This window comes from Carya illinoinensis, chromosome 2 (genome assembly GCF_018687715.1).
Source record: "Carya illinoinensis cultivar Pawnee chromosome 2, C.illinoinensisPawnee_v1, whole genome shotgun sequence".
Taxonomy (NCBI): domain Eukaryota; kingdom Viridiplantae; phylum Streptophyta; class Magnoliopsida; order Fagales; family Juglandaceae; genus Carya; species Carya illinoinensis.
This window is the reverse complement of record NC_056753.1, coordinates 28,340,895-28,352,464: the sequence shown is the minus strand read 5'-3', so window position 1 is coordinate 28,352,464 and position 11,570 is coordinate 28,340,895. Positions and strand designations below refer to the sequence as shown.

The 11,570-nt window shown below is 42.0% G+C and overlaps 1 pseudogene; it reads right to left on the bottom strand.

The window, feature by feature from the left end:
• Positions 1–1,820: 1,820 nt before the first annotated feature.
• LOC122301859 lies at positions 1,821–9,882 on the bottom strand (annotated as a pseudogene).
• Positions 9,883–11,570: the final 1,688 nt, after the last annotated feature.

Genomic DNA, 11,570 nt, shown 5'->3' with positions numbered 1-11,570 from the left:
GGGATGTGAATTTGCTAATACGTCTGGTGGGGGAAACAAAAACAGAAGAAATTCTAAATAGCCTAGGGGCACACAAAGAAGGCACTGATGTGCTAGTTTGGAAACCGGCTTTGAATGGGGTCTTTTCATCTAAGTCGGCTTGGGAGTGTATTCGGGTTCACGCGCCAAAATCGGAATGGGCAAACTGGATATGGCACCCCGCCCTTCCCAAGAAGTATTCGATTACAATCTGGAAAGCTTTGAATCATAGCCTTAGTGTGGATGTTCGCATTCGACACCTGGGAATTCCCCTAGCTTCCAGATGCGAGTGTTGTGAGCATAGGTGTATAGAAGATCAAGATCATGTCCTTGCTACAGGGAAGGTTGCTTCAGACGTATGGAGACGCGCTTCTATACTTATGGGCATGCCGTATGATCATAGGAGACCGTGGAAGGCAAATATGGAACTATGGTTTCGCAAAGCATCACTTTCAACCCAAAAAGGTACGCTTCTAGGCATTGTTCCTGTTATTATAACTTGGTCTCTTTGGGTTTGGAGATGTAAAGCTCGTATGGAAGGGAAGATGCAAAATGGGGATCGATTGTGGGGGACTATAAAAGCTGCCTTAGCTTGGGTTGGTTTAAGGTTACGCACTAGCAAGAGGTTTAGTGATGGGGATGACAAAGTTTTACGTAACCTTGGTATCCCGATGAAAGTGAGACATAATCCATCACCTTGTTTGGTGAAATGGAACAAGCCAAGTGTGGGGTGGGCTAAACTTAATGTGGATGGGAGCTCCTTGGGCAATCCGGGTCAGATGGGCGCTGGTGGCATAATTCGTGATGATAAGGGTCGTATGATGTGGGCCTACGCAAAAGAGATGGAGGTTGGGACTAATAATGAAGCCGAACTACGAGCGTTGTATTATGGGCTAAAATATTGTAAGGATTTAGCACTTGAGAAAATAGAGATTGAAGTGGACTCTTTGTTAGTTGCAAATTGGTTGAGAGAAGGGAGATGTAGCATATGGTACCTTGAAGACTACTGGGAAGAAATACAGGACATTCTAAATACATTGGTATTTAAGGTGATGCATGTCTTTAGAGAAGGTAATGCAGGGGCAGATTTTCTGGCCCGCTTGGCTTCGGAAAAGAAATCAGGAACTTGGGCTAATTTCAATGATGTTCCTCACATACTAAAAGGAATATTAAAAGTAGACAAAATGGGTCTGTATGCCCTCAGAAAGTAAAACACGGATCTTATTTTGGCTTTCTTTGTTGTATGGTTTCTGGCTTTAGCTTAATATATCTTTTCTACACTTGGGTTTTGGGTGCTTCTTGTAGCCCCCCAAGTGTTTGCTTTGTTCTATGGTTTTCCTCCGCCATACGTGAGGGTCTTTTGTATGAAATTGGGGCGGGGTCACTCTTGGACATGTGGCCCATCCTCTTATAAAAAAAAAAAAAAAAAAGTCGGATCCATTGATGAGTTGACATGTGTCTCCTTAACCATGCCAACTCATTTTACGTAAACATTCAAGAAAAGAAAATACACCAAATTAGCATACATTATAACTAGAGCACATTAATTCATCTGATTATGAATTAGAATTGTCCAAGCAAGATATAAGTACTCATGATTCTCTAAATTTGATTTCATTAATTAAATAAAATAAGATTCAAACTTAACCTTTAAAACATATATTTTTAGAGCTAATTATTTAACTTGATCTCTAGCTCCCTCTTCTAGCTTGTCAAAACAGAATTGGCTTATACTCAATTCGATCATCGTGACAGTTTATTTTATAAGTAGTAAGTGCTTATTCTATAATAATCTATTCACACTAATGATCGAGATTATTCCAAATCCTTAAACAATTCTCAAACTTAATTCCTGCAATATCATCTGCATGCAAGCCTTTGGTCACTCCTGTTGGTAGATTCCATAATTGCTCCCGGAACTGAGCTATGGTAAAGTCCAAGAAGGTGCCCGATTTCATGCAAAGCAATTGTCTCGTAGTCAAATGCATCCGGGATTGCACCAACACTAAACTGCTCATCTGCGTCGAAATGGAATCTCCCATTTGTTGGTGCAAAAAGCATGGGCAATGGTTCCACCAAGTCCATCAAAATCATTCCCATCTCCATGCTCCCTATTGTGAAAAACGATGACAATGAATTGAAAAGAAAAATATGGAACGAGAAAATAATCACACACGACACAAGATTTACGTGGTTCGACAAATTGCCTACGTCCACGGAAACTGCAGATGATTTTATTATTGAGGAATATCACAATACAATGATGGATCTCAACACATGCAGTATGTCCACTATGTTCTCTCGTACGACCATATGATATAAACATCATATATATAGTTAAACGGCAGAAAAATCCTAAAAATGCATGTTCGCTCGAGCAACGTGTCGAGCGAACTTCCTTCCCGCACCTGCTCGAGCTCACTGTCGAGCTAACATCGAGCGTTCAACTCTGCCTGACTTCGCTTGAGCAGCCAATGCCTCCGCTAGAGCGAAAACTTCCTGCTCGAGCTCACCGTCGAGCTAACATCGAGCGTTCGAATCTGTCTAAATTCGCTCGAGCGGCCAATGCCTCCGCTTGAGCAGTGTGGACCAGACTCTACAGTACTCAACAATTCTCCCACTTGGAGACTGGTACACTCGCTGCATCGTCGTCTTCCTCAAATATGATATTCTCCACCTCTGCAACTCACTACCTCTGTCTTCATGCTAGAAGACCAACTGAAGTTGCGCACAATTTCAGTTTCTCAAGTGTAACATCATTTGTCAACATATCAACAGGGTTCTTGCTTCCACAAATCTTCTCAAGTATCAACTGTCCGTCATCTAACAATGATCGTATGAAGTGATACCTGATCTGAATGTGCTTGGCCTGGAATGAAATGCTGGATTCTTAGCAAGGAATATGGCACTCTGACTATCACTGTAGAGAGTGCCTTTCTGATTCTTTTTACCCAATTCCTCCAAGAAGCCCTGTAGCCATACCATCTCCTTTGCAGCCTCTGACACTGCAATATACTCAGCTTCTGTAGTGGACAAAGAAACTGTTTTCTATATATTAGAACCCCATGACACTGCAGTACCACCAATTGTATAAACAAAACCCGTGGTACTTTTTCTGCTATCAATATCTCCAGCTAGATCAGCATCAACATAGCCCTGCACCTCCAAGCTCTCTCCAGAGAAACACAAACAGGTTTATGAGGAACCCTTTAGGTACCTCAAAATCCATTTCACTGCTTCCCAATGTTGCTTTCCTGGGTTACTCATGTATCTACTCACAACTCCCACTGCATGGGCAATATTCAGTCTTGTGCAAACCATAGCATACATAAGTGAATCAATAGCTGAGGCATAAGGAACCTTACTCATGTAATCTTGTTCCTCCTCTGACTCAGGTGACTGATTCTTGCTGAGTCTGAAGTGACTGCCTAAGGGTGTGCCAATTGGTTTGGCCTTGTCCATATTGAACCTGCTGAGTACGTTTTTCACATACTCAGCCTGTGAGAGTTTCAATGTACCTCTGACACTATCTCTGACAATTCTCATGCCAAGGATTTGCTTTGTAGCTCCCAAATCCTTCATTGCAAAGTGCTCTGACATCTGCTTCTTCAGATTATTGATCTCATCAATACTAGCCCCTGGAATAAGTATGTCATCCACATACAACAACAGAATGATGTAAGAATTGTCAAAGTGCCTGACATAGCAACAGTGATCTGCTTGACATCTAATGTACCCTGCACTGTGCATGAAGTTATCAAATTTCTTGTACCACTATCTAGGAGCTTGCTTCAGGCCATACAAGCTTTTCTTCAATATGCAAACTGAACCTTCCTTTCCCTGTACCACAAACCTCTCAGGCTGGTGCATGTAGATGTCTTCTTCAAGGTCTTCATGAAGAAAAGCTGTCTTCACATCTAACTGTTCAAGAAATAGATCTTCAGTAGCAACCATAGCCAGTACCATCTTGATGGTTGTGATCTTCACCACAGGAGAAAAGATTTCAGAGTAATCAATACCCTACTTTTGCTGAAAGCCTTTTACAACAAGTCTAGCCTTGTACCTCTTACTGCCATCATTCTCAGTTTTCACCCGGTACACCCACTTGTTGTGTAATGCCTTCTTCCCTAATGGAAGCTCTGTCAACTCCCATGTCTGATTCCCTAACAGGGAATCCATCTCATCTTTCATGGCCAGCTCCCACTTGCTAGAATTTTCATCTTGCAAGGTTTTTTCGTAAATCTGCGGTTCTCCATCATCTGTCAACAGAATGTAATTCAAAGTAGGTAAGAAACGCTGTGGAGGATGTATAGTCCTGACTGACCTGTGAACTGCAACTGTAGGAGGACGGTTCTGAAACTGCCTGCGGAATAATAGGAATGGGTGCACTGGACCCACTCTCCCCATCACTCACATCTCTACATTGCACTGTGACCTCTGGTGGGTCATCCAATCTTACAAACTCGGACTCCTGAGGAGCTACTAAAGAAGCTGTACTAGACTTATCCTTGTACATAATTTTCTCATTGAAGATCACATTCCTACTTCTTATGATTTTCCGACCATGATCATCCCAGAAACGATAGCCAAATGCCTTGTCTCCATAGCCAATGAAATAGCATTGCTTTGACTTAGTCTCAAGTTTACTATGAACATCAGAATCAATAAGCACATAAGAAAGACAACCAAAAGTTTTAAGGTGAGAAAATTTGACCTCTTTCCCGCTCCAAACCTCTTCAGGCAATCCACAATCCAGTAGAACTGATGACCCTTTGTTTATCAAGTAAACGGCAGTGCTGACTGCATCTGCCCAGAAAGTGGGTGGTAGTCCAGCATGCAACCTTATGCTTCTAGCACGCTCATTAATGGTTTTGTTCATACGCTCAGCAACTCCATTTTGCTGTGGTGTCCAGGAATGGTCTTCTCCATTCTGATACCTAGGGCTGCACAAAACTCCTTGAACCCACCATCGACATACTCACCACCATTGTCAGACCTCAAACATTTCAGTTTCAAGCCTGTCTCTGTTTCAACCATGGCTTTCCAAATTTTGAACACATTAAATACATCATATTTATGCTTCAAAAAATAAATCCATACCTTCCTACTATGGTCATTCATGAACGTGACATAGTAGCGAAAACCTCCAAGAGATGCCATTGGGGAAGGACCCCACACATCTGTGTGCACAAGATTCAGTCTTCTTGTCTTAGGCGTCCTGCCATTTTTCAAGAAGCTGACCTTCTTTTGTTTCCCCATAACACAACTCTTACACATACTGAGATCAACTGACTTCAGTTCTGGTAGCTTGACTCTAGACAGAAGTTCTTTCATACCCTTCTGACTCATATGGCTAAGCCTGCAATGCCACAAATCTGCTATGCTCTCTGCAACGGTAGTAGCAATAGTGTCAATCAAACCAGTAGTCATATATAGTTTACCAGTTTTCTTACCCCGAGCCAGTACCAATGCCCATTTTGTGACCTTTCAGGTGCTATCTGAAAACACCATTGAATGGCCACACTCATCGAGCTGCCCAACAGAAATGAGGTTCTTCTTCAACTCAGGAACGTGCCTGACCTTTTGCAAGGTCCATTTGTTCTTGTCAGGGAGTGCAATATCAATGTCTCCCATCCCCACTACGTTCAAAGCCTCTCCATCAACCAAATACACCTTCCCAAAATCACCTGCAACATAGTTCCGCATTAGCTCCCGGTGGGAAGATGTATGGAAGGAAACCCCTGAATCCAGTATCCAGTCATCAACTGGACTATGAACTGCAAGCAATAGTGCATCCTGTACTTTTTCAGTTACCACATTAGCACTATCATTCTCCGTCTTCTTAGGGTTTTTGCAATTCTTCTTTATGTGGCCAGCTTTGCCACAATTCCAGCAAGTTGCCTGCTGACCAGGCCTCGACTTGCTCTTGCCCCTGTACTTTGATTTTGATCTTCCTCTCTTTGAGTTCTTGTCATGTGATCTCCCTTGAGAATCAACATTTAGAGCTGAACTCAAACCCGAGGTCTCGCCTGAATCTTTCCTGCGCACCTCCTCAGCCAAAATCAAATCACGAATATCATCATATTTCAATTTAGATTTACCAGTAGAATTACTGACAGCCATTCTCATGGCTTCCCAACTATTTGGCAGTGAAGTCAATAGTATCAATGCACGTATCTCATCATCAAATTCAATTTCAACAGACGACAATTGATTTGTGATAGTATTAAAATCATTCAAATGTTGTGCAACAAACGTACCATCTGCCATATTCAAATTGAATAACTTTTTCATCAAATGTACCTTGTTATTCGCTGACGGCTTTTCATATATACTTGACAAAGCCGCCATGAGATCCGCAGTCGTCTTCTCCTTGATGATGTTGTGTGCAACGGATCTCGACAGGGTTAATCGAATAACCCCCAGAACCTATCGATCTAACAGGTTCCAATTAGCATCATCCATCTTTTTCGGTTGCTTTCCCAATAGTGGAAGATGAAGTTTCTTCCCACAGAGGTAGTCCTCTATCTGCATTCTCCAGTATCCAAAATCCGTGCCATCAAACTTCTCGATCTCCGATGCCTTCAATTCATCTCTAGCCATCGTTTTTCCTCAAACCCGAACCTTGGCTCTTGATACCAATTGTTGTGAAAAACGATGACAATGAATTGAAAAGAAAAATATGGAACGAGAAAACAATCACACACGACACAAGATTTACGTGGTTCGGCAAATTGCCTACGTCCATAGGAGCTACAAAGGATTTTATTATTGAGGAATATCACAATACAATGATGGATCTCAACACAGTACGTCCACTATGTTCTCTCGTACGGCCATATGATATAAACATTGAGCTGACATCGAGCGTTCAACTCTGCCTGACTTCGCTTGAGCGGCCTATGCCTCCGCTCGAACGAAAACTTCCTGCTCGAGCTCACTGTCGAGGTAACATCGAGCGTTCGAATCTGTCTAAATTCGCTCGAGCGGTCAATGCCTCCGCTCGAGCGGTGTGGACCATGTGACGCCCCCAAATCCCCACGCCCGAACATGGAAAAATCGAGACGTCCGGATGATGACATCACGGGTCACCACCCTAACGACGTGTGCCGAGTGTGTGCAAAGGCAACAAATGTGCACGAAAGAACACGCAGCGGATAACGAAAGTCATAACTAAGTACCAGAATTTTTCTTAACGTAATACAAGCTGTTTAAAACGTACATAGATAAAATATTACATAAAAACACAAATACAGTTTTAAACCAAAATTAAAGCAAAGCATCAGCAACCCGGCAGAGCCGCATCCTCGGGCTCAGCCTCCTCCTCCTCCTCCTCGAACTCTGCACCAAAAGCTACGGAACCAAAAATGGTACCGCAGGTAAGTAAAACCCAAACACCACCAGATAAAAACACATAGAACTCAATCAACATGGATGCAAGAAAAACTAATGCACATGCCCCGCAAAACCACATTTTTGCACGCGCGCCAAAAACCCATTGGCCCAATAAAAACATATTCTTAAAAACCACGCCTCGCCATTATCCCAGATAATGGCCCAAACCACCATTTTCCCAGAAAATGGATCAAAAGCCTCAAAACCAAAACTCGCCATTTTCCCAGAAAATGACCCACATCCGAAAGCCATAAAACAAACCGGTTATGCATGCACCATGATCTCCCCTAGGGATCATCCGCACACCTTGGCTATGTGCCACACTGCAGGTAAGGACCGCGCATCTGACACCTAAACGAGCGATGCCCAGACTCGCGCCCCGCGCATACCTGGCCAGGCCATCCTCTAGCCCTCGCCAGCGAAAGGGCCACGGAGTCGGTGAGTAGAGCGATGCCCAGACTCGCGCCCCGCGCGTACCTGGCCGGGTCATCCTCTAACCCCGCTCCTGTCGTCGCCCAGCGACAACTCAGGGGACGTCACTCAGTATTATCCACTCCCGAGTGACCAGAGGAGCTCCACCGAGATAATAACCCATCCCGGCTTGGGCTCGTGAGACACACGCACCCGAAAACCCATTCACGTCAGCAAAACAGGGTTTCTCAAATAAAATAAATACACATGCATGCGCCATGCAAATGCAATTATCAATGCTCCAAAACAAACAACCAACCATAAAATAATAAATCAAGCAACTCCGTCCTCCATCCATCCGACCCCCGAACTCCTCGGACTCAGTCCGGAATCAACCAACCAGCAGATTAATTAATTGAAAGAGCAATATATATTTAAATATGAAAATAGGGTTTGAAAAATACTTACAGCGCTATATGGCAATTTTAGAAAACACGCGGCGTTGCAAACGGCGCCGGAAAAGCAACGTCACATTGAAAATTCACTGTGGTCGTGGGTTGTGAAAAATCCACTTTTGAACAGGGACAAACTAGGGCTTGGGATTGATAGGGAATGGTCTAGGGATGGTTGTGAAGCTATTGGAAGTGGTGGTTAGCCGTGGGTGGCGGCGGAATCGCCGGAAATAGGCCGGATTTCCCAAAAAGGAAAGCTAGCTCGTAGGAGCTGTTCCGGTGGTCGTTGGAGGCCGGAAATGGGTGGGTTAGGACGGCAAGGGACCGGTGATGAAGTGGTGAAGAAATGGTGGCCGGAGGTGGAGCGGCGGCGACGGATCGGGGCAAAAGCCGTGCCGTTTTGTTGGGCGTTTTCCGGCCAAACGGTCGGCCGGATGGGGCTGAGGTTCGGTGGGGTGGTGCGCCGGAGGGAGACGAACCGAACGGTGGGGGTGGTGTCGCCCACGGTGGCCGGATGGCGATGGGTCGACGGTGAGAAGCTTCCGGCGTTAGGGAGAGAGAAGAGAGAGAGAGGCCGGGGGGGTGCTCGACGCGGGAGAGGAAAAGGAAAAAAAAAGAAAAGAAAGAAAAAAGAAAAGAAAGGAAAAAGAAAGAAGGAAAAAGAGAAGAAGGAAAAAGAAAAGGGAAAAGAAAAAGAGATGTAGGGAAAAAAATGAGGTCTAATCCTCATTCCGGGAAAACAACACTAAACCGCCAAAAAGAGATTAAAAACCACAAAACAGCTAAAGGCAATAAAACACAACATCAATTAAATTAAAAAATAATTTTAAAACGCAAATAAATTAAAATAATTAACTAAAATATTAATAGAAATAAAAACAATTATTTCAGGAAAAATACACTCAAAAGCGGGTCATCACAGACCAGACTCCACAGTACTCAACACTCCCTCCTAGCAAAAACAATAGTGATATCTACTTTTGAAAAGCCTCGAACTTGCGAGAATGTGAAATGGGTGTTTGCTGCCCACGTTTGGAAAGCTTGTGCAATGGGACTCATGGCTTGAGCTGGGGTTCCACGGAGAAATCTGTAAGTGGGATGATACTTTGAGGCAGGCCACTTTGGAGCATCTGGGAAAAAGCAATAGTGAGAGACGGTATGAAATGAGTCATGGCGGTGATGATGCCTCTTCTTGTTTTTTTGCATTGGATTTGTACCATTGAAAATATCTGCCACACCACAACGAGGCATCATTATCTTTGATACTGTTTCAGCATCCAAAATCCCAGTGGCATTGAGATAGTAATTGAGCTGGCAAGTTCTCACGGCAGATTCTAAGAGTTTGTCAAAGTCATCATCGTTGGAATGGGTGCCATTTTTGGTTTGTTGATAATAACCAAAGTGTTCAAGGTACGTACATTTTGAGGTCAAGGACGCCTTTGACCTTGTCACCCTTGTGACATCCCTGAAGATGTTTGAGAAACCCAAAGGGTGATGTTTTTCGATCATCCCAGCTGGGTGGAGTTCTTGCATGAGAAAGGAGGGGAATGAGGCCAAGGAGGAGCACAGTGATAAAGGAGAAGAGGGAAAAAGCTTTAGAAACCATGACTACAAAGAATCGAAATCCAATTAAGCAGCTAATCAATATTGTTGCAAATTAAAAAGCGGGTGCTTTTTCTAGATTAGTGATGTTTAGAATATACAATGGGTTGTGATCTTGAAAAAGCATATAAGTTTTTCCCCCTTATGCGAATTAGTCAGTCCTTGCAATTACTACCTAACATGACGACTTTTCCTTTTTGTTTTTCTCAAGTAATTAATGGACTAGGTTTGTTCTCGATCCACTCTTTCAAGTTGTATAAATTGACCCGATCAAGTTCACATGACATAAACGAGTTATAGAGTTTATTTCTAGAAGTAGATGGGGGGTTTCCTAATTTGTAAGCTGGCATGCGCATCATATAATATACGTGGTGCACTTTCTTCGAATGCATTAACATATACTTCAACGGGAAGAAGCTGTATTATGAACAGTATCCACAATACCCTTTAATCGGCTCTTTGTTCGCATGGGGAGAGAGAGTGTAGATCCAGGGTGAGGGTGAGGTTGATGCTCTGGAGTACTCCTCCTTTGATAAAAAGAAAAAAAATAATTTGCAAAGTCAACTTCATGTGATCTCTTTCTCTCTATCAACATTTGATTTCATATATGAGGATACGTACGTCTGAATAATCTCTCAATCTCAAATCTAGGCTAGCTAGTTATGTGAAGTGTTAATCATAATCATTTTAATTATCAATCTTTCACTATTTATTGACGTGGTATTAAATATTGAAAAACTATTTATTATCTTTTATTTATGATCTGTGAATCATTTGTTGTACCTAGTCCTCGATCGTCATTCTAAATTCGATCTTCTGGATTTTTTTAGTCCTAATTCCTTCTGCATATATATATAAATATATATTCAGTACACATATATACATGAATATATAACATGCATTTCGCATTTGATTAAATGATGTTAAAACAGTTTAATTATGTGATCATTTGACTTCTGAAGAGGGAAAAAACTTTATAAGAAGCCATGAGTAGTACTAATTAAGATAATTGAAATCAAGCAATTAATTAATTAAGGTGCTGATCAATGTTGCAAATTAAAATTAGGCTGATGTTGTGATATCCCAAGTTTATGTGTATTTTTACTGAAGGATTATCTAAATTATTATAATAAGTGGTTCTCCTATTTTAAATTTTCGTTGTATTGTTTTATGATTTTTAAGTTGTGAGATTTACATAATGTGTTTTCTTGATATTAATAATTATTTCACATTTAAATTACTCTTTACCTTGAATTATTTTATTGTTGGGCTTTAACTATTTTATTTTATTAATATTGAGTTGTAATGTTTTTATTTGCCTTTTATTTATTTTATTATGCTCTTTATTTTAAATTAGTTATTGTTGGATTTTATTATTGTATTTTATTAAGTCACCGTGTTTAAATTATTTAATTTAATTTATCGTTTTAAAATTTATTTTCGTTAAATCAATTTGAGACCCTGAGTTGGAAAATGTTGGACCTCATTTATTTTCCCTTCATTTTTCTCTTCTCTTTTTTCTTCTTTTTTTTTTTCTTCCTCCCTTGCCTCCAGCCCCTGCATGCCCCCCCTCTCATTCCTCTCCATGCGTCTCTCTCTCCAGCCAGCCCAGCCACTGTGTGCCGCCAGTTGACACTGCCCTCCCCACCATATTTCCCTCACGCCGGTGAGCTCACTACAAGAAATATGGCC